Source organism: Phascolarctos cinereus, unplaced genomic scaffold (genome assembly GCF_003287225.1).
Source record: "Phascolarctos cinereus isolate Bilbo 61053 unplaced genomic scaffold, phaCin_HiC Scaffold_5;HRSCAF=322, whole genome shotgun sequence".
Classification (NCBI taxonomy): domain Eukaryota; kingdom Metazoa; phylum Chordata; class Mammalia; order Diprotodontia; family Phascolarctidae; genus Phascolarctos; species Phascolarctos cinereus.
The window spans coordinates 342,571,333-342,599,016 of record NW_027555958.1 but is presented as its reverse complement, the minus strand read 5'-3'; positions in this window follow the sequence as shown (position 1 = coordinate 342,599,016).

The following is a 27,684-nucleotide window of genomic DNA, read 5'->3' as shown; positions in this document are numbered from 1 at the left end:
ATCTTTAGAATTAAATGTCCTGCCCTATTACTCTTCCTTGTTTCTCTTTACCTCTCCTGACATGGCTGTCTAATTCTTAGACTTTCCCTTCTATTAATTCCTCCTTTATAACTAACCCTTTGATAGCGAAGGTTTTATGTATTGTAATTCTACTCTTCTTTTTACTCTCCTTTCCTTTTTTCCTATTTATTTTAATATATTTATATACAATACTCTGTGTGTGTGTGTGTGTGTGTGTGTGTGTGTGTGTGTGTATGTTCAAAATGTATTTGTCTGGTTCAGACAAAAAATAAGGTCCATGAGATACCCCAAATCCCACCATTTCCTCCATGTTTATATGCTTGTATTTAATATATTTTTATGTGAAATAGCAAGGTCCTCTCCTTTCTTCCTCAGTTCCTCCCTACTATATATTTCCTTTCCTTTTCTTTTCCATTTTCTTTTCTGTGTTAAAACAAAGAAAAAAATAACTTCCAGCTTCTGTCTACCTCACTTAACTCTCTCTTTTATCCCGGGAGGGAGCACACATCTGAAAGTCTATGTATTTTTCAACTTCTTATAATTGCCAGTGTTTTATTATTGTTTAGACTCTATAACCCTGCTCAGATATATTTAACTTTATAGTTTTCACTTCACTCATATTTACATTTCAAAGTGTCCACTAAGCTTTGATTCTTTCATCAAGTGTTTGGAAGTCTTGTATTATATTAAAGGTCCATATTTCCACCTATAGGATCACACTTATTTTTGCAGAGTAAGTTAGTCTTGGTCATAAACCTTTTTCTTTTGCCCTTTGTAATATTTTTTCCAAGATTTTCTTTCCATTATAGGAATTGCAGCATATTCATATACAATCCTGACATTGATTCTTTGGCACTTAAACTCTTTCTTGTTTTCCACATTTTTTTTTCTTTTGACTTGATAGCTCAGAATTTTGGCTATAGCATTCATAGGTAATTTTAGTTTGGCATTTCTTTAAGGAGGTGACTGATCGGTTCTTTCTATTTTAATTTTACCTTCTGTTCTAGTAGATCTGGGCAGGTTGCTCATTGCCTCTTCTAGAAAAATGTGTTGTGTTGTAGTGAAAGGACATTGGACTTAGAGTCAATAGGATATGGGTTCAACACCACATTAGACAAAATTACTAGTGGTGTGACCCTGGGTGAGTCACTTAACCTCTCTTTGCTTTAGTTTCTTCATCAGTGAAATGGAGTAGGGGGTTAGATATGATGACCTCTTTGGTTCTGTTAGCAACAGGCTTGACATTCATGTCCAATTAGTTCAGGTTCATTTTTGGGAAAAAGGAAGCACTCAGAAGTCATTTAATAGTTTCAAAAAAGGAGATTTGCTAAGCCCTAACAGAGCAAGGATATTCTACATGGGTGCTATAAACTCTGCCCCCTTTGTATTGACAAGGAATGTATCTGGTCAGCATGGCAGGGTGTGGGTGACCTGTCTTCAGAGATCCACCACGTGAGAGCGGTCTCAATTCCATGTGGGTAGTCCTTTTCATGTTCTTAGGTAGGGGATACTGCTTCAAGGAAAGTAGGAGTCATTTGGGTCCCAGGGACAATTTTGTCTTCTTTTAGAGAAAAATTATCTTTATTATGAAAGGGAGCTGGGAACCCTGGTAGATATTGATCATATAACAGGTCCTTTTAAGCTATTAATCTATAAGTAATCATATTGTGTTACATCGTATTTTTGTTACATCTTTGAGGCCTAATTGCTACACTCTGTTTCGTTTGATGTCCACTAATTGGTTCTGAGCTTCTTACAATACTTTCAGTTTTTTCCTCCTAGACTCTAATTTCATTTTTACCTCTTGCTACATTTCATTCCAGCCATTCTTATCACCTTTGGGCTATGCCTTTAAAAAAACAAAACAAAACACAAAAACTCAGGGGCTCTGCTTATTAGCTATTCAGTCTCTTATTCTGGGCTTCTTTTACTTCATTGCATGTTATGAATATATTGTATTTTCTTCTGTAAACTTAATATTTCCACCCTCAGTTATTATATCAGGAGTTTGCTGTAACAAGTTCTCTTTTGTATTGTTAGAATTGTGCAGGCTTTGTCAGACTCTCTTCTTCTGTCCTTTGTATGCCATTGCTGGTCTGGAAATTAACACAAGGCCTACCCTCTGCCTTAATTATTGGCTTCTTTCATAGTTTCCTAGTGTTATACAGAGGATTCTGGCCAACACCAGTCTCTGTTTCCTTTTTATTACACCACCCCCAAATGAGAATTGATCCCAGCCCCTTGTGTGGATAGTGATAATTATGTTGGTCTCAGACCTCCTGAAAAGCCCCTTTCCCTCACTGCCTTTTCCAGGGCTACTGCTGTGGGGCTGAATTGGCTCTACCTTATTCTCTTGCTCTCTGTATCCCAAAGAATGTGCTGTTGGGCCCTGTCTCACTGTGCAGTGATCTTTGTGAACTGGATCTGCTTGTTTTAACAGGCTGAATCAGGATCTAGCTTCAAAGCCCCAGTTATCATAGCTTGTATTGGTTTGCAAACCACTTGTTCAGAATGACTAAAAGAATGTTTTGGGAAGTTTGTACTGGCTTTCCTAGTGGGGACCCTCTTCAGACCTTTGCTTTCCAACCTCTTTACCTGAGTTCAATGCATTCCCTGATGTAATCTTTCTGTTGTCATCTGATGACTCTCATTTTGTGCAGTTTCAGACTGAATGGAGGAGCTGGCTTTTGTTTCTTGTTGGTGTTCTTTATCTATCTGGGATCCTATGTGGATATTAGCCATAGTCTATGTGGGGTAATTAGGTTCCTCCATAGCCTTTCACATAGCCCTTCAACTGGCATGCTGGCTTTAGAGTTGAACTAGCCTCAGAAGGGAACTAGATAACTTCCACATTTTTGGATATTTAGAGTAAGGACTGAGGGCAAATTAAGCTTTAAAAAAAATTCCTATTATCCTAGGAATTGATGCAAAGTCAATATTTCAATGAAATAATTCAATGAAATTAACAAATATTTATTAACACATACAGATAGGTGATGCAGTAGATAGAGCTCAGAGGGACTTGAAGTTCAAATCAGGCCTCAGTACTTACTAGCTGTGTGACCCTGGGCAAGTCACTTAACCTTGTTTGCCTCAATTCGTCATCTGTAAAATGAGCTGGAGAAGGAAATGACAAACCACTCTAGTATCTTTGCCAAGAAAAGCCCAAATGGGGTCACAGAAAGTTGGATGCAATTGAAATGACTCAACAACAAAAAAGTTCCAGGAACTGTGCTAAGCAATGGTGATACAAATAAAGGCAGAAACACAGTCATTGTCCTCAAAGACCTCATGTTCTAAGGAGGTAGACAATGAATATTGAAAATATATAGAATACATGGAAGTTAATCTCAGAGGGGAGGCAATAACAGTAGGTGGGACTGAGAAAAGCCTTCAGGAGAGCAACATATACAATAACTACAACAATGTAAATAGAGACCACAAGAATTAAAAAATGGAAAAAAAACCCACTAAGTATAATTACCAAATTTTGCTCCAGAAAAGAAATCATCATCATCATCATCATCATCATCATCATCATCATCATCATTTGCATGTATGTAGTACTTTAAGGCTTGCAAAGTGCTTGACAAATATTATGTCATTTAAATCTAGCAATGGTACGAGTACCATGAGAATAGCTATTACTAGTCCCTTTTGCTAGTGGTCTGGTAGTACTTGAGGCTGATATATAGCTTAACGTTATGCAAATCTCTCCCGTAGGTTTGTAAGTCTGGTCCTACATTAGAAGAATAAAGAGCAAAGAATGTTTCCTAAAGACCAGTTTGTTCTCTGTGACAGTTGTATTGGAATCCATATACATAGTCACAGTGAGACATGTAACCAATTTTGAGCAGATGTCAGGTTAAAATAAATGTCTCAAGCTAACAACATCAACAGGAGTTAGGGCACAAAACAGCCACATTTTAACAAAGAAGTTCATGAGTGATGAAGATAAAACCTGCAGCATATCTCACTGTCTTAGCCAAGTAAGCTATCACTGCTTTGGTTTCTTCTCATATTTGCCATCATATTTATATAATTTAATTTAAAGTCAGGGGATTTGATTTCTCTATTCTACACATTTTCCCCTAAAGCAGGTAAACCCAAGGTCTTATTAACCTTTCCAATGATGTGACAGTTTGTATTGATTTCCTTTACCATACTTTTAAACTTCCTAATCAGAATATATCAAAAAAAAAAATAAATGAAGTGAAAACTACTTTTCAACTACTACTGTGTTTTGTTGTTCAGTTCTGTCCAACTCTTTGTGACCCCATTTAGGATTTTCTTGGTAAAGCTACTCAAGTAGTTTGCCATTTCCTTCTCCAGCTCATTTTACGGATAAAAAAGTGAGGCAAACAGGGTTAAATAATTTGCCCAGGGTTACACAGTTAGTAAGTGTCTGAGGTCAGATTTGAACCCAGGAAGGTGAGTCTTTCTGACTCCAGGCCTGGCTCTATGCGACTTTTCTCTCATTTTAGTTTGGATCTCACAGGGATTTTTTGTTTGGTTGGTTGTTTGTCTTTTTCCTTTTCATGTTAGCACAGAAAGGGCAAAGATTTTTTATTTTGTTCTTGTTTGGGTTCTCTCAATCCAGGACTTCTGCCACAAAGGAACAAAACACAACTAAAGCCAAAAAGTTTAAAAAATCAATTTAATTTAGCTTAAATTTGTGTATGGATGAGGAAGTTGGGATAAGGAAGAGATGGAGATCGTTAAAGAAATATTGTATTTATACAAAAGAAAGAACCAGGGGCATAATATCTATTAAATAAATGCAAAAGCAAAATTTAATAAGAATAACAACAACAATATACTCCCATGCTATATTATGTCTAGTAAAGAGAGTAGATGTGAGAATATCTGGCATATCAGAATAAAATATGATCCCTTCCTGCAATAGAATGGGATTTCTAACGACGCACATTTAATAACATCTCAAGTGACAGTTACTTTTGACTATAAATTCCAAGTGACTTCTTCTAACCACTTCTTGTCCAGTCACTTGGGGTTGCAATATGCCTGCATAGGCAGCCAGTATTAAGACCTCCCTGCTTTCCTAGCTTCATTTGGAATTCCCGTCACCTTTTGTTTTATAATCTTATTGTTACATCCTACATTACCAACCAAGGACAGACTTTATAACCCTGTCTTGCCTGGGTGGGGCTCTCATTATCCTTGAAGGTGGCTTCCTGCTGTGAAGAGATAGGAACAAGGGACAGGAGAAAAAACCATTTGGCTCTTTGAAACAGCATACACCAAAATAAGATGAAAATACCACCTAAGAGAAGGTCTTTGATGGTGACCAGCTGTCCAGCAATATGAGGAGGGTGTTATCCTTCATAATACTTATATTAGGTTATACAATTGGCAAAAAGAAGAAGCAGAAGTTAAACACACATGCACACACACACACACACACACACACACATACACACACACTTCAATTATTCCTTTCAAATTGAGCGCTGATTAACATTATTTGTCTTTTATGGTACCTTTTGCAGACTTTACTTTCTAAGTAAAAAAAATAACTGAATGGGGTTAGAGTAGGGATGGAGAAGGAATGATTTAATGATTAAAGATGTATTCAATAAGCAGTCAATTCTATGAGGGTGCCAGGAGGTTGGTGAAGTATTTTTAAGGACAGGAAGTAAAGGGAACAGGCATAAAACAATTAAATTAGCCCTTATGAGATTTGGCCAGGACCCTGTAACAGCTGCCGTTACTTTTGTATTCAAAGCCAGGGAGATCTTGGACAACTAGAAATGGCCAGGGCTTCATTTTTAAACTTCATCAAAGAATGATACATTGAGCAATTCTTTAGCATTAGAAGTATATTAAGGGAACCGGCTCAGTGGTGACTCACCGGGAAGGTAAATTGCCAGGTACTGAATCATAAGTACCCTGCTTAAGGGAAGCTGGGCTTACCTTGCCACCTCCTTCCTGATTAATGATTGTCTGACCCTCTTTAAAATTGAAAGAGCAAATTGGACAGGAGTTTGGGAGACAGGGTGGTTAGAGTCCACAACTCCAGTGATTTCTTCACTGGGATTTAACTACTGAGATCACTCCTTCTCTTCTAAAAATAGATTAAGCACCATTTCTGCTTGTTAGCTTATATATCTTTTATAACTATAAAGTATTATGATAACATGAGATACTTTTCTAAAGAAAATAACAAAAGCAAAACTGATATGTAATGGGACAAACTTTTCTAACAGTTTTCCCAAAGAGTACAAATAATTGCTAGTTAATTCTTCATGAATTTCAATAGAGATAGGGACTAGACCTAGGATTTTACTAGTATAGGGACTATGAGGTTAGGAAACTCCCTCTGTCCTTGAAGGTTGGCACCTTCTCTGTGACTTACAGTCTTGAAGAGCTGGGCTAGCACATTGAGAAAATAAATGACTTATTCAGTGGCATAAAGATAGTTTGTGTCAGAGGTAGTGCTTAAACCAAGGTTTCCCCAGATTTGAGACCAGCTGTCAGTCCAACATATAGGCTGCTCTTCAGTTAATGTAAAAAAAACCAACTATAAATCAGTCTTGAAGATGATGACAAGCATCTGATTTCATCTGTTTCTATCAGTACTAAAGATGGTTCATTTCCTCTTCTATTTTTCTTTTTGTGTATTATAGTGACGGTTTTGGTGATTTCAAAGTCTAAACTATTTCTCCATAATTAGCCATTCAACAAGCATTTAGTAAGTGCTTACTGTGTGCCAGGCACTGTACTAAGCCAAAGAAAGGCAAAAAAGCATCTCGCTTGGCTTCCAGAAGCTCTTATTGCAGTAGAGGCAACAGCATGTTAAAAGAGTAAATGCAAAGGAAAACGTAGTCCAAATAAAAAGTCAAAAAATGACTTGAATGAAGCCATGGAAGTCAGGAGGTATTGGGGAAGACAGAGACCATTCCAGTCATGTGTAATATCCAGTGAGTTGAGGAGAATGTTGAGTGGGAGCAATACCATGAAGACCAGTGCCATCATAGACTATGTGGAGGGTAAGAAAGTATAAGAAGACTGTGAAAAGAAAGAAGGGACTAATTTTTGAAGGGCATTAAATACCAAACAAAGGATTTTGCATTGGACCCTAGGGTTATAGGGACCCACCAGAGTTTATTGATTAGGGGGATGACATGGTCAGACCTGCACTTTGGAAAAATCACTTTAGTAAGGGATTTTCCACTTTCAGTAGAAAATAGATTGAGGAGAGACTTTAACTTAGGAGAACAATTATAAAATTATTACGGTAGTCCAGGTATGAGGTAATGTGGGCCTGCAGCAGGGTAGCTGTTGTGTGAATATAGAGAAGAATGCATATATTCGAGATACTGTGGAATTACTAAATAAAGTAGAATCATTAAGGAAATGACAACAGATTGAATATATGGAGTGAGTGCTAGTGAGGAGTAAAGGATGACAGTAAATTGGTGAGCCTGGATGAATGAGTGATGTTGCCTTCATTCAGCCTCAGACATATAACACTTACTAGCTGTGTGACCCTGGGCAAGTCACTTAAGCCCATTGCCTAAAAAATGAAAACCAAATAATTAATAATAATAATAATAATAATAATAATAATAATAGGAGGCTTTTGGAAGAAAAATAGTGAGTTCTGTGTAGGACTCATTTGGTTTGAGATATCTATGTGAAATCTACTTTGAGATGTCCAAAAAGCAGCTGATCATGTGAGACTAGAGCTTGGGAGAGAAGACTAAACATATAGAATTGGGAATGATCTATCTATTTATCTGTCCCTTGAGAACAATAAGTAAGATAATACAGACAGAAAAGAAGAGGAGGCCCAAGATATCACCAATTTTAAGTCTTAAGTCATTAAAATTGTGGAATGTTTTCTTATTAAATTCATGAGCTGTCTGTATAATTTGGCATAAGTTCTTTATAAGCTTTCTTTTATTTCAGTATCAAGTGGGCTTTGGTATTGTGATTTCTTTTTATAGGCATCTTCATTAAGAGATATCTTTTCTATTCATGATGTTATCCTGAAATTTCAATTTCCAGATCACCTAAACAAACATTTCTAATTTGTGGATTCCCTCTTTTTTGGAGGTCTTCAAGCAAAAGTCAGATAATCACCTGTCAGTTATATTTTAGGGGAGAATTTTATTCAGTTATGGCTTTTAGATGATGTCTCAGCTTCCTTATAATTCTGAGATTCTATGAATTCTTTTCCTTTTCAAGCCCTAGAACAAAATTTGTTAATACTTCTGGATACATTCCATGATTAGACAGCATTTTTAATTTCTAACGTCTTTTGTATCTCCAACTTCTTCAAATGTAACCTGTGACTCAGAACTCCAAACTCCAGGTTGACACAGACTGGATTCAATCTTTGGGGAGGTATTCTTTAAACTACATCTCTGTGGCTTGCTCTGCCACCCCAGGTTTTTCTAGGAATATCAGGATTTTTCTCATGTCTAGGTCTTCACTAATATTGGTAAAAAGGGTTCTTGGTTCTTGTACAAGCACTTGAAATAAGAAAGGACATTGTATACTGGGCAGAGATTCATTCTCCTTGTTACTCTATCAGAATATAAGGAAGAAGAGAGCTTGATGGCTTGGAATTCTAGGAGCTATTATTAGAAATATATTATTTTTCAATTTCTTTTTTTGGAATGAAAGTTTTTTTTTTAAGTATTTCTGTGAATGTCTAAATGTAAACTTGTTCTAATGGTAGTATATAAGGTTAATGTAAGTCAAAAGGCTATTTGAATCTCTGAATTTATTTGCTCTCTATTCAGGAGAGTGTTTTGGGGGGTAAGAGAGAAGGAACTGGGACAGAGGACATATTGGTTCTTTTTATGATACAAATATGGTGCTTAACCAGGAAGAGTCAAAACAGAGAAAGAAAATTACAGACCAATTTCCCTAATGAATATAGATGCAAAAATTTTAAATAAACTATTAGCAAATAGACTGCAGCAACTTATCACAAGAACAATACACTATGACCGGGTAGGATGTATACCAGTAATGCAGGGCTGGTTCAATATTAGGGACACTGTCAGCATAATTAATCACATCTACAATAAAACTAACAGAAACTACATGATCATCTCAATAGATGCAGAAAAAGCTTTTGACAAAATACAACACCCATTCCTATTAAAAACACTAGAGATCATAGGAATAAATGGATTCTTCCTTCAAATAATAACTAGTATCTACCTAAAACCTTCAGCAAGCGTCATATATAATGAGGACAAGGTAGAAGCATTTCCAGTGGGGGTGAAGCAAAGATGTCCATTATCATCACTGTTGTTCTGGAAATGTTAGCTTTAGCAATAAGAGAAAAAAAGAAATTGAAAGTATTAGAATAGGCAAAGAAGAAACAAAGCTATCACTCTTTGCAGATGATATGATATACTTAGAGAATCCTAGAGAATCAAGTAAAAAACTACTTGAAATAATAAACAACTGTAGCGAAGTTTCAGGCTATAAGATAAACCCACATAAATCATTGGCATTTCTATATATTATCAACAAAGCCCAACAGCAAGAGATAGAAAGAGAAATTCCATTTAACGTTACTGCAGACATTATAAAATATTGAAGAGCCTACCTAGCAAAACCAGCCCAGGAACTATACGAACACAATTACAAAACACTTTTCACACAAATGAAGTCAGATCTAAATAATTAGAAAAACATCAGGCTCATGGGTAGGTGGAGCTAATATAATAAAAATGACAATTCTATCTAAGCTTATTTACTTATTCAGTGCCATAACAAACTACCAAAAAATTATTTTATAGAGCTAGAAAAAAATAATAAGATTCATTTGGAATAACAAAAGGTCCAGAATATCAAGGGAACTAATGAAAAGAAAGGCAGGGGAAGGTGGCCTAGACCTTTCCAGATCTTAAATTGTATTATAAAGCAGCAATTATCAAAACTGCTTGGTACTCGCTAAGACATAGAGTGGTGGATCAGTGGAATAGGTTAGGTACGGAAGACACAGTAGTCAACGACTATAGTAATCTACTACTTGATAAACCCAAAGACCCCAGCTTCTGGGATAAGAACTCACTATTTGCTGGGGACAGAGCCAAGATGGCAGAGGAAAAGCAGTGACTTGCTTGAGCTCTCCCCTAAATCCCTCCAAATACCTGTAAAAAATGGTTCTAAACAAATTCTAAAGCATCAGAACCCACAAAAAGAGAGAGTGAAACAACTTTATAGCTCAAGGCAGCCTGGATGGTTAATCAGAAAGGTATATCATGCTGAGTAGGGAGAGGAGCTCAGTTAAGCATGGGTACACAGGCAAAACAGGCTTCAGCGAACCTGGAGCAGTCCTCAGAGGACTGAATCACAGGCAGCTGTGGCAGTTTAAAGACTTCTCAACCTACAAACACCAAACACAACTTAGAAGGTCAGTGGGAAAAGTCTGTGACTGCAGTGAGAGAGAAGCATGGTCCTAGCCCCAGTCACTGAGCTCGACCCTGGGGTGGCAGCTGCTTTTGGAGCTTCTGGCCCACAGACTGAGGGGGAATTGGGTGGCTGATCAGAGGGGGATTTCAGGGATCTCTTTGCTGGTGAAGAATTCTGTTGCTTTGCCTATGCTTGGATCTGGATCACAGTTCTGGGTGACAGTCCTGGGGCGAGGAGGAGTACTGGCATGGTGGAGCTTGTAGTGGCTGTGTAGAGCAAATCCTCTCACAGTTCCAAGGCAGAAAAAAATGCTTCTGGTCACTCATAGACCAGAGCACAGGCCAGGAAAAGAGTAAATACATCGCCCCTTATCATACCGCCTTGGAAGAACTGAAAATTTGCAGGTACCTAGAAGTATCTCTCAAAACAGCTACACAAAATCCCTGAAGCTTGGGACAGTGCTTTCTCCACACTGGAAGCAGACATCTACCTAAACAAAGAGTTTAAAACTCAAGTAATTGGCTGGGATCATAAACAAATAAAGGCACAAAAAAAGTCAGACCACAGAATCTTACTTTGGTGATAAAGAAGATTAAAACATACAACCAGAAGAAGACAACAAAGTCAAAGCTCCTACATCCAAAGCCTCCAAGAAAAATTATGAATCAGTCCTAGGCCATGGAAGAGCTCAAAAAGGAGTTTGAGAAAAAAGTAAGAGAAGTAGAGGAAAAACTGGGAAGAGAAATGGAAGCGATTCAAGAAAATAATGAAAAACAAGTGAACAGCTTGCTAAAGGAGACCCAAAAAATACTGAAGAAAATAACACCTTAAAAATAGTCTAACCCAAATTGCAAAAGAGGTCCAAAAAGCCTATGAGGGGAAGAATGCTCTAAAAAGCAAAATTGGCCAAATGGAAAAGGAAGTCCAAAAGCTTACTGAAGAAAATACTTCCTTAAAAAATTAGAAGAGAGCAATTGGAAGCTAGTGACTTTATGAGAAATCAAGACACTGTAAAACAAATCCAAAAGAATGAAAAAATAGAAAATAATGTGAAATATCTCATGGGAAAAATAAGTGACCTGGAAAATAGATCCAGGAGAAAACATTTTAAAATTATTGGACTACCTGAAAGCCATGATCAAAAAAAGAGCCTAGACATCATCTTTCAAGAAATTTCAAGGAATTCAAGGAAAACTGTCCTGATATTCTAGAACCATAGGGTAAAGTAAAAATTGAAAGAATCCACCGATTACCTCCTGAAAGAGATCCCCAGTGGAAAACTCCTAGGAATATTGCAGCCAAATTCCAGAGTTCCCAGATCAAGGAGAAAATATTGCAAGCAGCCAGAAAGAAACAATTCAAGTATTGTGGAAACGCAATCAGGATAACACAAGATTTAGCAGCTTCTACATTAAGGGACTGGAAGGCATGGAATATAACATTCTGGAGTGCAAAGGAGATAGGATCACCTACCCAGCAAAACTGAGTATAATCTTTCAGAGGAAAAAATGGTCACTCAGTGAAATAGGGGACATATAAGCATTCTTGATGAAAAGACCATAGCTGAATAGAAAATTTGACTTTTAAAAACAAGACTTAAGTGAAATATGAAGAAGTAAACAGGGAAGAGAAATCACAAGAGACTTATTAAGGTTGAACTGTTTATATTCCTGCATGGAAAGATGATATTTGTAACTCATGAGACCTTTGTCAGTATTAGGATAGTTGGAGGGGAAAAATTATATGGATAGGTAGATAAATAGATAGATAGATAGATAGATAGATAGATAGATAGATAGATAGACAGATAGAGTTGAAGATGAAGGGGTGATATCTGGAGAATAAAATTAAGGAGTGAGAGAGGATTATACTTGGAGGAGACAGTGAGAGGTAGAATGGGGTAAATTATCTCACACAAAACAGACAAGAAAAGGCTTTTACAGTGGAGGAGAAACAGGGAAAGGTGAGAGGGAATGAGTGAATCTTCTTATTGGATTTGGCTTAAGGAGGGAATAACACACACTCAGTTTGGTATGGAAATCTATCTTACCCTACAGGAAAATAGCTGGGGGGGAAAGGGACAAGAGAGCAGGGGAATGATAGAGGAGAGGGCAGATTGGGGGAAGGGGTAATCAGAAGCAAACAATTCTGGAGAGGGACAGGGTCAAAAGAGGAAACAGAATAAATGGGTGATGGGATAGGATATGAAGGGAAATACACTTAGCTTTTCACAACATGACTACTACGGAATTGTTTTGCATGACTACATATGTATAACCTGTATCAAGTTGCTTGCCTTTTCAATGAGGGTGGGTGGGGAGGGAGAAAGGGAGAAAATTTGGAACTTAAATTTTAAAAACACATGCCAAAAAAATTGTTTTCACATGTAACTGGGAAATAAGAAATACAGGAAATGGGGTATAGAAATCTATCCTGCCCTACAGGAAAATAGAAGGGAAAAGGGATAAGAGAAGGGGGTGGGGGATTGAAGAGAAGGCAGATTAGAGGAAGGAGTATTCAGAATGCATTCCATCTTGGGATGGGGGTAGGGATGAGATGGGAGAAAATTTGGAACACAAAATCTTGTGGAAGTGAATGTTGAAAACTAAAAATAAATAAATTTTAAAAAATTTTTAAAAAAAGAACTCACTATTTGACAAAAACTGCTGGGAAAATTGGAAAAGAGTATGGCAGAAACTAGGCATAGACCAAAATCTCACATCATATACCAATATAAAGTCAAAATGGGTTCATGATTTAGATATAAAGGCTGATACCATAAGCAAACTGGGAGAGCAAGGAATAGTTCACCTGTCAGATTTATGGAGAACAGAAGAATTTGTGACCAAACAGGAAATAGAGAAGATTATGAAATGCAAAATGGATAATTTTGATTACATTAAATAACAGCTACATTGTATGATGACTGACTTTGATAGACTTAGCCCTTCTCAGCAATACAAGGATCTAAGACAACTCCAAAAGACTCACAATGGAAAATGCCATCCACATCCAGAGAATGAACTGAATGCAGATGGAAGCATACTATTTGCTTTTTTTCTTCTGTTTTGTTTTGTTTTCTCTTTCTTGTGGTTCCTCCTATTGGTTCTAATTCTAATTTACAACATGACTAATCTGAAAATATGTTTAATAGGAATGTATATGTATAGCCTATATCAGCTTGCACCCTGCCTTGGGGAGGGAGGGAGAGAAAAGCTTAAAATTCAAAAGCTTATGGAAGTGATTGTTGATAAATGAAAAGAAATTAATAAAAGAAAAAAGAAAAAAACTGTTGAAAGTGGTGCTATTATTGTTCTATTTTACAGATGTCTGAAATCAAAGAAGAAAGGGGTTCCTAAGAAGGTAGTGGTTAACAACAAAGAAATGTTACCTTTTTCGAGTTTCAAATGACTAAAAAACCAAAACCTCTTGGAGTGAGGAAGACTGAGTTCAAAGCCAGCCTCAGACACTTTCTAGCTGTGTGACCCTGGGCAAGTCACTTAATCCAGATTGCCTCCAAAAACAAAACAAAACAAAAAACCTCACTGTTTTGTTGGTGAGTAATATTTTGTTTGTAGTTGGTTCCTATGACTCTTAAGTCTGAGGTCATTTTTTTCCCCAACACTTTTTCTTCCAATTCTTTTTCTGTGTTCTTTTTCTAAGTGGCATTCATTTTGTTTTAGCCATTTTCATTTGTTCTTACTTCATTCAATTGGACAAATACTTGTTGAGTCTCCACTCATGGCTCCTCTGAATGATGAATCACTGATATCAATGAGTACTGTCTCTACTAAACCTTTATTATTCTTAATTCTCTTTATTTTCTCCCACTTGTCACAGTTTCTCTCCCCTTTTCTCTCACTCTTTCAAATTACCTAATCATACTCTCAACTTCTGCTAGTGGGTGGTCTATAGTTAAACACAGAAGGTCTTTTGCATATCAAAATACCACAAAGCCAACCATCTGAGTCAGCTTGACAGAAGACAATGCTGAGAAGTAACAAAGGAAATGGTTTCAATGTTTTATACAGATTTTCCCACATAGGTACCCACTTTCTCTTACTCTCTGTCAAAACCCAGTATAATGAAGCACATAATGATTTAATAAATGAATTAATCAGCTATTCGGAGAATACTACCAGTGATTAGAAATCTCTGGTGATTATTTTAGAAACATTTTTTTCATTGCATTTAATTAAATGCAAAAAAAAGATACTGCCACTTGTAAAAAGGAAAGATAATTCAGCACTGTGACAGTGAAGTCAGATGTGTAACTATCCTCTATTTGGGGAATAATGGAATAAGTGAAAATATGACATGTTTTGTGGAAAATACACTATAATTTTTCTCATAATTCAAGTGAGAACATGTATTTTTAATATTTTAAAAAACTCTGCAGTGTACAAGGCCCATAGGAAAGCCTTTCTTAGACATTAAACAGTTTACAGAATTTATCATTGGGTGTTTACTGAGTAAGTAGAAATCAGATCAGAATTAATAGAATTGAAATACCAGAGATCATCTTATCCAACCGGCCACCAAATCCAGCAATTTTCATTACAACTTTCCACACAGGTTGTCAAGCAATGGGAAACTGAAGACTTTGAGAGCAGTGATTTCTATCTTTTGGTTTATCTAATTATTAGTTAAAGGATGACATAGTGGCTGAAGGTTTTACTTAGAGTCACAAAGACCTTAGTTTAAGTTTTGCCCCTACCATATACTAATGGTAAGAAAGGACAAGTTACTTATCCTTAGTGCAGTGGGTAGAGCTCAGACTTTGGATTCAGAAGGACCAGACTTCAATCGTGCATCAACATTAGTTGTGTGGCCCTGAGGAAGTCACTTAACCTTTCCATGCCTCAGTTTCCTCATCTGGAAAATTTATACCATAGGGTTTTTGTGAAGATCAAATGAGTTAACACATATAAAGGACTTTCAAGCCTTAAAGAACGATATAAATATTACTATTATTAACCTCCGAAGGCCCAGAGCAAATTTCTAAAATGCTAAGTAATAAAGATGTTGCTGATTGTATCAGTAAGGTATTTCCATTCTAGAGTTCCCTAAACTGATGAATTTACAAGTTTGGACAAAATAATAATTGAGTATTAAAACTTTCATGAATATATTTATAACTTCCTTTAATATATTCATGCATATTGCTATGTGTTTATGTGTGTATATATTTATGCCTATACATGAATATGAATGTACGTATGTATACAAGCATAGACAGGTATATATATATAATATATGTATATACATATATACCCATATTTAAACTATATCTGTAAATGTATGTGTACACACACACACATATATATACACACATTTAAAGTATGTGTATACACATATATTTGTGTACTATATGCCATAAACATATGTATGCATATATACCTATAAACTATAATTATAAATATTTATGTACACATATATACATTTAAATGTATATATATTTTTAAATACATAGATATGTTTAATAGGATTTAAATGTGTGTATGTGTAGATATATATGCAGTTTAAACATAGGTATATGTTATACATATGTTTATGCTTGTATAATGTGTATATCATATAAATAAAACTATGTGATCTAAGTACATGTATATGTGCATACATTTCTATACACATGTCTATACTTGCATACTTGTGTGTATATCTGTACATGATATATGAAATATAAATTTTTATGTAAATGTGTATCGACACATATATGTGCATATGTATATGTACACGTGCATGTGTACGTACATACATGCATGCACACATATATGTATGTGTGTGTATATATATATACATATAGATAGATAGATAGATAGATAGATAGATATAGATATATAGATATAGATGCAGGTATGTATATATTCCCTTCTTTCTGAAACAAAAATTTCCTACCTCTGTCAATTTAAACCATTATTTTTATTTTTTTTCCTATAGAGCATCATATAACACATCTTCCTATTGCATGTACAAGTTCTTCAAATATTTGAAGACAGCCATTATGTCCATCTTTCATCTTCTCTTCTTTATATTGAATACCCCCAGTTCATACTGTTTATTTCTCAGATTCTTAATCCTAGTCACTCTCTTCTATATATACTCCAATATTTCTAGATTTTCAAATTATCTTACCACAGTTCAGCATGAAAAGTGTTCTAATATTTCTAGGCATTGCATTATGTAAAAATAACTCAACTTGAATATATCAAACAATGTTCAATTACTAAATTTGTGTCATTTTTGGGGAAAATCACAGAGATAAGACTTGAACAAAAATAAATTCTACTCATTTCAAAGTTGGTTTTGATAAGTATGTGACATTGAGCACTTGACTGTTGACTCATTTTTCATGATTTTCTTGCATCACTCATTTCTCTTCCCAATTTTTTCTCTACCTGTCTTACTTGATTTTTAAAATCCTTTTTTGAGATTCACAAAAAATGGTAACAGAGCTAGGAGTGGGGGATATAATTTTTAAAAATGAACATTCATTTTCTCTGAAGGGTATAGCATACCAGTAGAAATGTTTTAAATTAATTTTTAAAAGTAATTCAATTCTCTTCAAATGATAAGAACTCTTATGTTTTTTTCTTTGATTTGTGATATGTAAAAGCCTCAGGTTTGATATCAGGGGTGGGAAACCTGTGGCCTTAAGGCCACATGTGCCCTTCTAGGTCCTCAAGTGTGGTCCTTTTACTGAATCCAAACTTCATAAAACAAGTCTCCTTAATTAAAGATTTTGTTATGTGAAGTTTGGATTCAGTCAAAGGGCTATACTTAAAGACCTAGAGGGCTACACATTCCCCACCCCAAGTTAAGTCATAGAATCATAAACCTCATTTTACAGGTGTTGAAACAAAAGACTAAAAAGATCAAATGATTTGTGGAAGGCATAAAAAACATTAAAAAACCCCCACAGGACTAGAATTTGAATCCAGTTCTTCTGAAGACCAAAAAAAAAGTATATAAATATACATATATGTATGTGTATATGTGTATATATTCACATATATATATATATATATTTTCCAGAGTTTAGATACATATGTGTGTATATATGTATTTATGTATATATACGTGTATGTATGTATGTGTATACATACACAAAACAAATTACAGTTTCAACTGAAAGGGGTAACTTTAGACACAGGCCAACCAAACTGGTAGCTACCCATGATGGCACGTCTAAAGGGCTGTCAATTCCAAGTTTTCTTAAGTACAGCCTTGATGTGGACACTTCAGATCCATACCAAATTGTGTGCTCTGGAGTGGAAAATTCAATTTTACCTACACTGCTAAATTTTTTTTTCAGCTGGTCCTGCCAATATATGAAAGAGCACAATAATTTTACTAAATCCGGAGAAACAAAAGCAGAGCTTAAGTTTAATAATACATTTATAAGATTGATCATCCATTAAGTGAAGGTAAAATATTTGTAGGTTTAGATGCTGATGTCAAAGTGAACAGAGGAGGAAATCTGAATGTCATCACAAGGCCAGAGTCTCAGCCATTCCAGAATGAGCCATACAACTTTTTTTTTTCTTAAGGAAACTATCCTTTTCCCCGCTAAGACACCATGAATAGTAATCCTCCATGAGGAACTTCATATTCACTTAATAATGACTTTGTAAAACCTTCAGTTAGTCACTGAGCTAGTTGCAGAGGCAGAACTATGTAGTCTGGTGCCATAAGCAAAAAAACGAAACAAAACAAAGCAAAAGCAAAAACAAAAAAAACCTCCCCCCAAAACAAAAAACCCACAAACTTCTCTCTTTATTAGAAAACAAATGCCAACTATCCATCAGCTATCATAAAGGTGGTGTTGGCTGTGTGTTTTAACTCCTCTTCTAGTTAGCATCTGAACCATATCTTGTTATCTTTATCTGTTCAGTTGTGGTTTCTGATTCAGGGACCTGTGTTGCAGATTTTGAATAATGATTTAGGGAGGCCATAGCAGCTGGGGCAAGGAGGTTGGGTGAATACTTAATGTTAAAAGCATTATATACACTCATAAACTTTTGAGGCAAACTGTTGTGACTATCTTTCCCTTCACACAAATGACTCAAACAGAAAATCCACCAATGAACTTAGATTTAACAAGACACAGACAGAAGGTAGAAAGCAAGGTCAGATGATTATAGAAAGAGTAACATGGTCCTATAGGAAGAGGAGTACTAAAGCACAAGAGAGTAGTAGTAGTAGTAGTAGTAGTAGTAAATAGTACTAGCAACTAATATTTACATGTTGTTTAAAGCTTTGTTAAGTACTTAGCATATGTGATGAGCTAAGTATGATGAGGAAAACTAAGTATAACAAAGGGATAAGGATAGGGTTTTTAAAGTGAATTAGGGGATGATGGATCCAAAATGGCAGAGTAAAGACAAGCACTCATCTGAACTCTCCCCCAAATACCTCCAGATACCTTCAAATTATTACTCTAAACAAATTCTAGAGCAGCAGAACCCACAAAAAGATGAAGTGAAACAATTTTCCAGTCTAAGATCACTTAGATAGTTGTCAGGAAAGGTCTGTTGCACTAAGGTGAGAAAGCAGCACAGTCCAGCACAGGCTGTATCAGCGAAAACTTGGCCAAAGCAAACCAGGAGCAGGCTTTGGGCAACTAAATCATTATCAGCAGTGGCGGTTTCCAGACCTCTCAACCCATAGATGGTAAGGGGATTGGACAGTGGGTCAGAATGAGATATACAGGGGTCCCTTTGCTGGCACCAGAGGCAGGACTCTGTTGTATTGCTTATAATTGAATTGTCTCAGTCCCAGGTCTTCATCCCAGTGCAAAGAGGAGCACTAGCATAGCAGAGCTTGTGGTCTTCTGGGGAGCAGGGGCCCCAGTCATTGTTCCAGGGTTGAAAAGAGTGCTTATTGTGGCTCACAAACCAGGACACAGTACAGGAGAGTAGTAAATACATCTCTCCCTAGATAATACCACCTTGAAAGAGCCAAAAACTTATAGGTCCCCAGAATTACCTCTGAAAAGAGCTGCAGAAAAAAACCTGAAGCTTGGGAAAGTGTCCCCTCCACTTCCCATTTGGGAAGCAGAGCCCCACTTTAGCATGGAGTTAAAAATTAACAAATAGGCTGGAAAATGAGAAAACAACAGAAAAACAAAATTCTGACCATACATCATTACAGTGCCGACAGGAAGGATCAAAATACACACTCAGCAGACAACAAAGTCAAAATCAATGCATCCAAAGCCTCAAAGAAAAATAGGAATTGGTCTCAGGCCATGCAAGAGCTCAAGAAGGATTTTAAAAATCAAGTAATAGTAGTAGAGGAAAAATTGGGAAGAGAAATGAGAATGATGTAAGAAACTCGTGAAGAAAGAGTCAACAGTTTGGTAAAGGAGGCACAAAAAAAAAAGTACTGAAGAAAATAACACCTTAAAAAACAGAATAAGCCAAATGGTAAAAGAGGCACGGAAATCTAATAAAGACAAGAACCCCTTAAAAAGTAGAATTGGCTAGATGGAAAAGGAGGTACAAAAGTTCACTGAAGAAAATAATTCCTTAAAAGTTAGAATTGGCCAAGTGGAAGCTAATGATTATAAGACATTGAGAAACAATCAAACAAAATCAAAATAATGAAAAAAAGTGAAATATATATCATTGGAAAAAAAGAACCGACCTGGAAAATGGATCCTGGACAGATAATTTAAGACTTAATGGACCACCTGAAAGTCTTGATCAAAAAATAGGGTAGACATCATCTTTTGAGATATTATTAAGGAAAACTGCCCTGATATTCTAGAACCAGAGGGTAAAATAGGAATTGAAAGAATCCACCGATAACTTTTTGAAAGAGATCCCCAAAAGAAAACTCCCAGGATTATAGTCAAATTCCAGACCTCCCAGATCAAGAAAATACTACAAGCAGCCAAAAAGAGATGATTCAAATATCATGGTGCCACAGTTAGGATAATACAATATTTAGAAGCTTCTACATTAAAGGATCAGATGCATTGGAATATGATATTCTGGAGGGCAAAGGAGCTAGAATTAGAACCAAGAATCATCTACCCAGCAAAACTGAATATAATCCTTTAGGGGAAAAAAGTGGAAATTGAATGAGATAGAGGACTTTCAAACATTCCTGATGAAAAGACCAGAGCTGAATAGAGAATTTGATTTTTAAATACAAGGCTCAAGAAAAGCATAAAAAGTGAGTTTCTTTCATAAAGACTTCCTTTCTCAGACATATAGAAAACTGCATCAAATTGATAGAAATAGGAGTCATTCCTCAATTGATAAATGACCAAAGGATATGAACAGTCAGTTTTCAGAAAAAAATAATCAAAGCTATCTATAGTTATATAAAAATGCTCTAAATTGTTATTGATGAAAGAAATGCAAATTAAAACAACTCTGAGCTACTACCTCGCACCTGTCAGATTGGCTAATATGACAGAAAAGGAAAATGACAAATGCTGAATGAGACATGGGAAAATTAAAACACTAAAACACTATTGGTGAAGTTGTATACTGATTAAACGTTCTGGCGAACAATTTGGAATTATGCACAAAGGGCTATAAGACCATGCATACCCTTCATCAAGCAATAGAACTAAAAGGACCTATGTGTATAAATAATATTTATATCAGCTTTTAGTGGTGGCAAAGAATTGGAAATTGAGGGGATGTCCATCAATTGGGGAATGGCTGAAAAAGTTATTTTATGTGATTGTGATGGAATACTATTGTGCTTTAAGAAATGATAAGCAGTATGCTGTCAGAAAAATAAATCATGGGAAGACTTACATGAACTGATAGAAAGTGAAATGAGCAGAACCAGGAGAAGCAGTAACAGCAATATTTTATGATGATCTACTATGAATAATTTAGCTATTCTCAGCTCTACAATGATCCAAGACAATTCTGTAGGACTTATGATGAAAGACACTTTCCATCTCCAGAGAAGGAACTGGTGGAACCTGAATGCAGATCAAATATACTTTTTCTTTACTTTATTTTTCTTGTGGTTTTGTCTGTGTTTTCTTTCATAGAATGACTTACATGGAAATGTGTTTTTCATGACTACATATATACAACCTATGTCAAATTTCTTGACTTCTCAATGAGGGATGAGTGGAAGGAAGGAGAGAATTTGGGACTCAAAATTTAAAAAAAAAAGGATGTTAAATTTTTTTACATGTAATTGGGAAAAATAAAATATAACACATTTTTAAAAAGTAAATTCAAACAAAAAAGCTAACTGGAGAAAGAAGAGGATTGAAAAGAGATAGAATCATTGTTTGGGATAGATGGGATGATGATAGCGAAGTGAAGAAGGAGGAAGGAGGAAAAAGTATTTATTATGCACCTACTATGTATCAGGCACTGTGATAAGCAATTTACAAATGTATCATTTGATTCTTATATTAACACTCTCAGGTATGTGCTATTACAAACTTCATTTTACAGTTGAGGTAACTGAGACAGAGAGAAGTTATATGATTTGTCCAAGGTCATACAGGTAGTTAATATCTGAGGCCAAATTTGAACTTGTCTTCCTGACTGCAGGCCCAACAATCTATTCATTCTGACATTTGTTGTTGTTGTTTAATTGTTCAGTCCTATCTGACTCCAGGCCCTGCTATTGTCTACTATCTCTCAAAATCTGTCCAAGTTCATGTCCACTTTTCCTATGACACTACCTATCCATCTCATCCTCTACCATCTCCTCTTCTTTTTGCCTTTAATCTTTCCCAATATCAAGCTCTTTTCAAATTAGTCACATCTTCTCCTTATGTGGCCAAAATACATAAGTTTCAGCTTCAGGATTTGACCTTCCAGTGAATAGCCTGAATTGATTTCTATAAGTATTAACTTATTTTATCTTCTTGCTCTCCAAGGAACTCTCAAAAGTCTTCTCCAGCATCATAATTTGAAAGGGTTGATTCCATGGTACTCAACTTTGCTTTAGCCCAAGTCTCACAACCACACCTTGCTATATTGACTTTATGGGCCTTTGTCAACAAGGTGATGTCTTTGCTTTTTAGTCTGCTCTCCAAATTTGCCATAGATTTGCTTCCAAAGAGCAAGTGTCTTTTAATTTCATGGCTGCAGTTGCCATCTGCAGTGATCTTTGAGCCTAAGAATATAAAAGCTGACATTGCTTCCATTTTTTCTCCATTTATTTGCCAGGCAATGGTGGGACTACTTGCGAAAATATTAGGTTTTTTATGTTAAGCTTCAAGTTAATTTTTGCACTGTCCTCTTTCACCCTCATTAAGGAGCTTCTTAATTCTACACTTTCTTCCATCAAAATGGTCTGCATATCTGAGATTATTGATATTTCTCCTGACAACCTTAATTTCAGCTTTTGATTTGTCCAGCCACTCATTTCACATAATGTATTCTGCATATACATTCAATATGTGACTATATGTAACTTTGTTTTACTTCCTTCCCAATTTTAAACCGATCAGTCATTCCATATTTGGTTCTACCTGTTGCTTCTTGACCCCACATACAGGTTTCTTAGGAGACAAGTAAGGTGATCTGGTACTCCTATCTCTTTGACAACTTGCCACATTTTGTTGTGTTCCACACAGTCAAAAGCTTTATTGTATTCAATGAAGCAGAAGTAGATTTTTTTCCTGAAAATCCCTGGCTTTCTCCATAATCCAGCAAATATTAGTGATTCTGTCTCTACTTCCTCTGCCTCTTTAAAAACTATCTTGCTCTTCTGGTAATTCTCAGTTCACATATTGCTGAAGCCTAGCTTACAAAATCTTAAACATACCCTTGCTGGGGTGCAAAATGAGTGCAATCATTTGATAATTTGAATATTCCTTTGCATTGTACTTCTTTAGAATTGGGACATAAACTGACCTTTTCTAATCTAGTTACCACTGCTGAGTTTTCCAAATTTGCTGATATATTGAGTGCAACACTTTAATGGCATCATCTTTTAGGATTTCAAATAGCTCAGCTGAAATTCCAGCACCTCCACTAGCCTTGTTATTAGCAATGCTACCTAAGGCCCACTTTACTTCATTCCCCAGGATATCTGCCTCTAGACCAATAACCCCATCATTATGGTTATCTGTGATGTTAAAATCTTTTATAGTTCTTTCGTGTATTCTTGCCACCTGTTTTTAATCTCTTCTGCTTCTGTTAAGTCTCTTCCATTTTCTCATGTCCATTTTTGCATGAAAAGTTTTGTTGATATCTCTAATTTTCTTGAAGAGGTCTCTTGCCTTTCCCATTCTATTGTTTTCTACTGTACCTTTGCATTGCTCATGTAAGAAAACTTTCTTATTTCTTCTTTCTGTTCTCTGGAACTCTGCATTCAGTTGGGTATACCTTTTCTTTTCTACTTTACCCTTTCTTTCTTTTCTTATCATTTTTATAGCTTTATTAGGTTTCCATTTTTACTTGCTCTTCTTTTAGTTTGGCATGTTTGGAATTATGGCACTAGCTTCCTCTAAAGAAGTAGAAAATGGTTAGTATAGCAGGAAGTTTGATAGTAAAGGGCATAAAAAATGTGGGGAGGTAATTCCTAACAAGTTATAGATGCTCATCTCTCAGCTATAAGCATATTTTCTGGCTCTTCTTTATGCTTTTCACAATCCCTCATCTTTACCTATTAGCTTTCCTGGCTTTAAATCCCAATCCAAAATCCCATCTTCTAGAGGAAGCCCTTCGCAGCCCCTATTAATTCTAATGCTTTCTCTCTGTTGATTATATCCTGTTAATCCTATATTGTTATCTCCTCCATTAGAATTGTGAGCTCCTTGTGGGCATGAAATGTCTCCTTGTTACCCCAGCACTTAGCACAATGCCTGACACATAGCACATGCTTAATAAATGTTTATTGATTGATTGACTGTATGTGCATTATAGATACCCTGTTCACACATGTCCCCCACGTGCAAAAGCACTCACATGATTCCTATGATGATCCATTCTTTGCTCTGCTTATATTTGTATTTTTGAGATCCTACATTCAATATGTATAGATAGGGGCCAGGAAAGTAGGCATTATATTTTTTAGTTTAGTCACATTGATGATATAATTAGAATACCTTTGTTATGAATTAAGTGTGTTCTATGTCTGACTGGTAAAAAAAATGTTGTTTGTTCATAGGAAATACGGACAGTTAAAAGGAAAACACACAGGAGTTTTAATTGACACTGTGAACCACAAAATATCTAGAATCTTAAGTTCTGGCTAATGGGGAGGAAACAGAAAGACAGATGCTTTATTTGAAATTTTTTAGCTGAATCTTACCATCATTAAGCCCATTAGATTGTGAGCTCCTTAAGGACAGTGACAGTCATTTCTTTCTTTCTTTCTTTCTTTCTTTCTTTTTTTTTGTATCCTCATTGCTTAGCATGGTGCAGGACACATTGTAGGCCTTAACAAATGTTTATTTTCTGACTAATGAGAGAAGAAGAGGTAGAATAGAAGACTATGAGTGGAGGAGGAATTGTAATGAAAAATGAATGAATGAAGAATCCATTAAGCATTTACAATGTACAAAGCACTGTGCTAAGCAATGCAGACAAAATAGAAACAAAGAAAGTCTTTGCTCTCAATGTGCTCACATTCTAATGTAAAGATAACACATTTGGAAAGTTTCAGCTGTCAAGTCAGATGGAAAAGACCCATGACACTTAGGGGTCATCAGCAAAATATGTATAAATGCTTTTACTTTTATGTCACTTCCATTGATAAAATAGTATCAATTTCTGATATTGAACAATTTGACAGTGCCAAGGACTTTGGTGGCACTTCCATTTCTGAGTCTTCATTCACTGTATCTATAGCACATGCAAGAATAGTTACCAGTTTGCATCTCCACTGCAGTCCCATGCCAGGGGTTATTTCACAGGATGGTGACGGAAGGCTGGAATTAATCATACTCTCAAGGCTGTTGGGTTCAGAGCCTTAAGCTCTCTTCATCAGTCTGAGAGGAGATGGTAATCAAGGTGTTGGTGGTGGCATATGCTGCCTTCTGTCTTTCTCTCACCTTGCCACCTGGAGTGCATGCCCCATATGTGGAAATTGGTTGAGAGTTTGTGGGGATGATTGGCTAATTCTCCACAAGAGTTGCTTCTGTGGTTGAATGGCTGAGTGCTGGGCTCTAAGTAGGAATAGTATTATGAGAGGTGCTACCACTCTTAGAGATTTTATTCTTATCAGCCTGTTGGCGGTGATTGGTCAGCAGCTATTCCTGGTAGTGATAAGTAAGATTGCCCTTATCTTCACAATGATATTATTGGCTATGGGAACTGGTGATTCGGGGGATATTGCTATTCCTAAGGCTATGGGGAGCAGGGATGCCCCCATCACAGTCTGATGGGAAATGGTGGTCAAGGTGATGGTTGTTTGGCTGGTCTGGCACATGCTACCTCTTTGCTCCCTTAGGGTGACTTGATTCTTCAGCTAGAAAGTCTGGCACCAATCTGTAAAGTGTTCTTGTCATACTAATTCTGTTCTTTGTCCAAGCTATAATCTCCAATCCTTTGACCACTTAGTTCTTTCCCAGGCCATAATCACTTTTACAATGGCTACATTATTTTCCCTTTCCCTTGTTGACCCATTGGAGAAGCAGTTGAATTCTACAGTTTTCTTCACTTGAGTTCCTTGTCCCTGTAACACATAAACTGCAAAGCCCCACTCTCTTAACCTTCACTCTTACACAGGAGCTACTGAATGAAGCTGGAGAAAATCATTAAATTTTGCTGATTGTGTCCAGTACAAATTTATTTTATCTCAACTAGGCCCTCATTGCTGCAAGGTAATTTTTAACACCTCTCTAATTAACTTACTATCATACTCATCACAGCTGCTCTTGAATTTTTTTTTATCCCTCCTCAAACCTCTTCTAGATATCCAACTCCCCACTCACTCAGATGAGATTATTGTGTCACATTTCAAAGAAAAAAAATCAAGGCCATTCACTGACAGCTCTCTCCTCTTTCATCTTCCTTATCACACACTTCTGTTAAAGCCAACCCCTCTACATGCACAAATGATCCCATTTCATCTCATCCTTCTCAGTGGATTGCCTCCCCTATCATCTCCCTCTTTTGCATTCCTATATGTCTCACATCCTCAAAAAAATCTTCAATGAATCCACCCACACATACTCCAACTATTGTTCCACATTTCTTCTCCCTTTTATCACTAATTTCTTTGAAAAGGTTTTCTATAATACACGCCTCACTTCATTTCCTCCTACTTTCTTGTTTACTTTCTACAGTCTGGCTTCTAACTTCATTATTCAACCCAAACTGCCCTCTCTAAAGTTACTAATGATTTTCTATTCAACATTCAAAGTCCTCCACAACCTTCCCCACCTCTTTACCTTTTCAACTTTACATCTTACACCCATATCTATCTACTCTTTGATCCAGTGACAGTGACCTCCTTGCTGCTCCTTGCAAAAGACACTCTATCTCCTGACACCAAGAATTTTTCACTTCCTGTCCCCCATGCCCAGAATGTTCTTGATCTTTGTTTCTGCCTTCTGCTTTCCTTTAAATCCCAGTTAAAATTCTGCCTGCATTAAGAAGCTTTTCCCTATTCCACTTAATTCTAATGCCCTCCATCTGTTGATTATTTCTAATTTCTAATTCATTTAGCTTGATTGTTTAAAGTTGTTTGAATGTCATCTCCTTCATTAGACTATGAGCTCTTTGAGGGTAGGGACTGTCTTTTACATTTCTTTGTACTTTATCACTTATTATAGTGCCTGGCATGCAGTAGACACTAAATAATTGTATGTTGACTTGTAAAACTCAGAAGGAACTGATACTAATGGTGAAAATAGAAAAAAATTAGGTGCCCTCCACCCCCAGGTATCTTTGGAGAAAGAGTAGAGCCAAAGACAAGATGGCTTCTCAGGATAAATAAGATGATAACATAAAATTGCTCACCTGATATTTTCTTTTCTTTTCTGCCAAGGAGAATTATTTTGGGACTGGAAAGTACAGGATGAAAAGTTGAAACCCTAGATAATCAAGAAGACACAAGAAAACATCTGGACATACTTGGTGAGTTCATGTCACCTCTATGAGTTGAACTATTTCCTCATGTACCAAAAGGTCTCATAATCAGACAATAAACATTTATTATGCATGTATTATATGCCAGACAAGGCACTAACCAGTAGGGATATGAAGAAAGGGAAAAGTCAGTCCCTGCCCTCAAGGAGTTCACAGACTAATGGGGGAGAAAACATGCAAGCAAAAATGTAACAAGACAAGCTGTGAAAAGGTAAATCGGAAA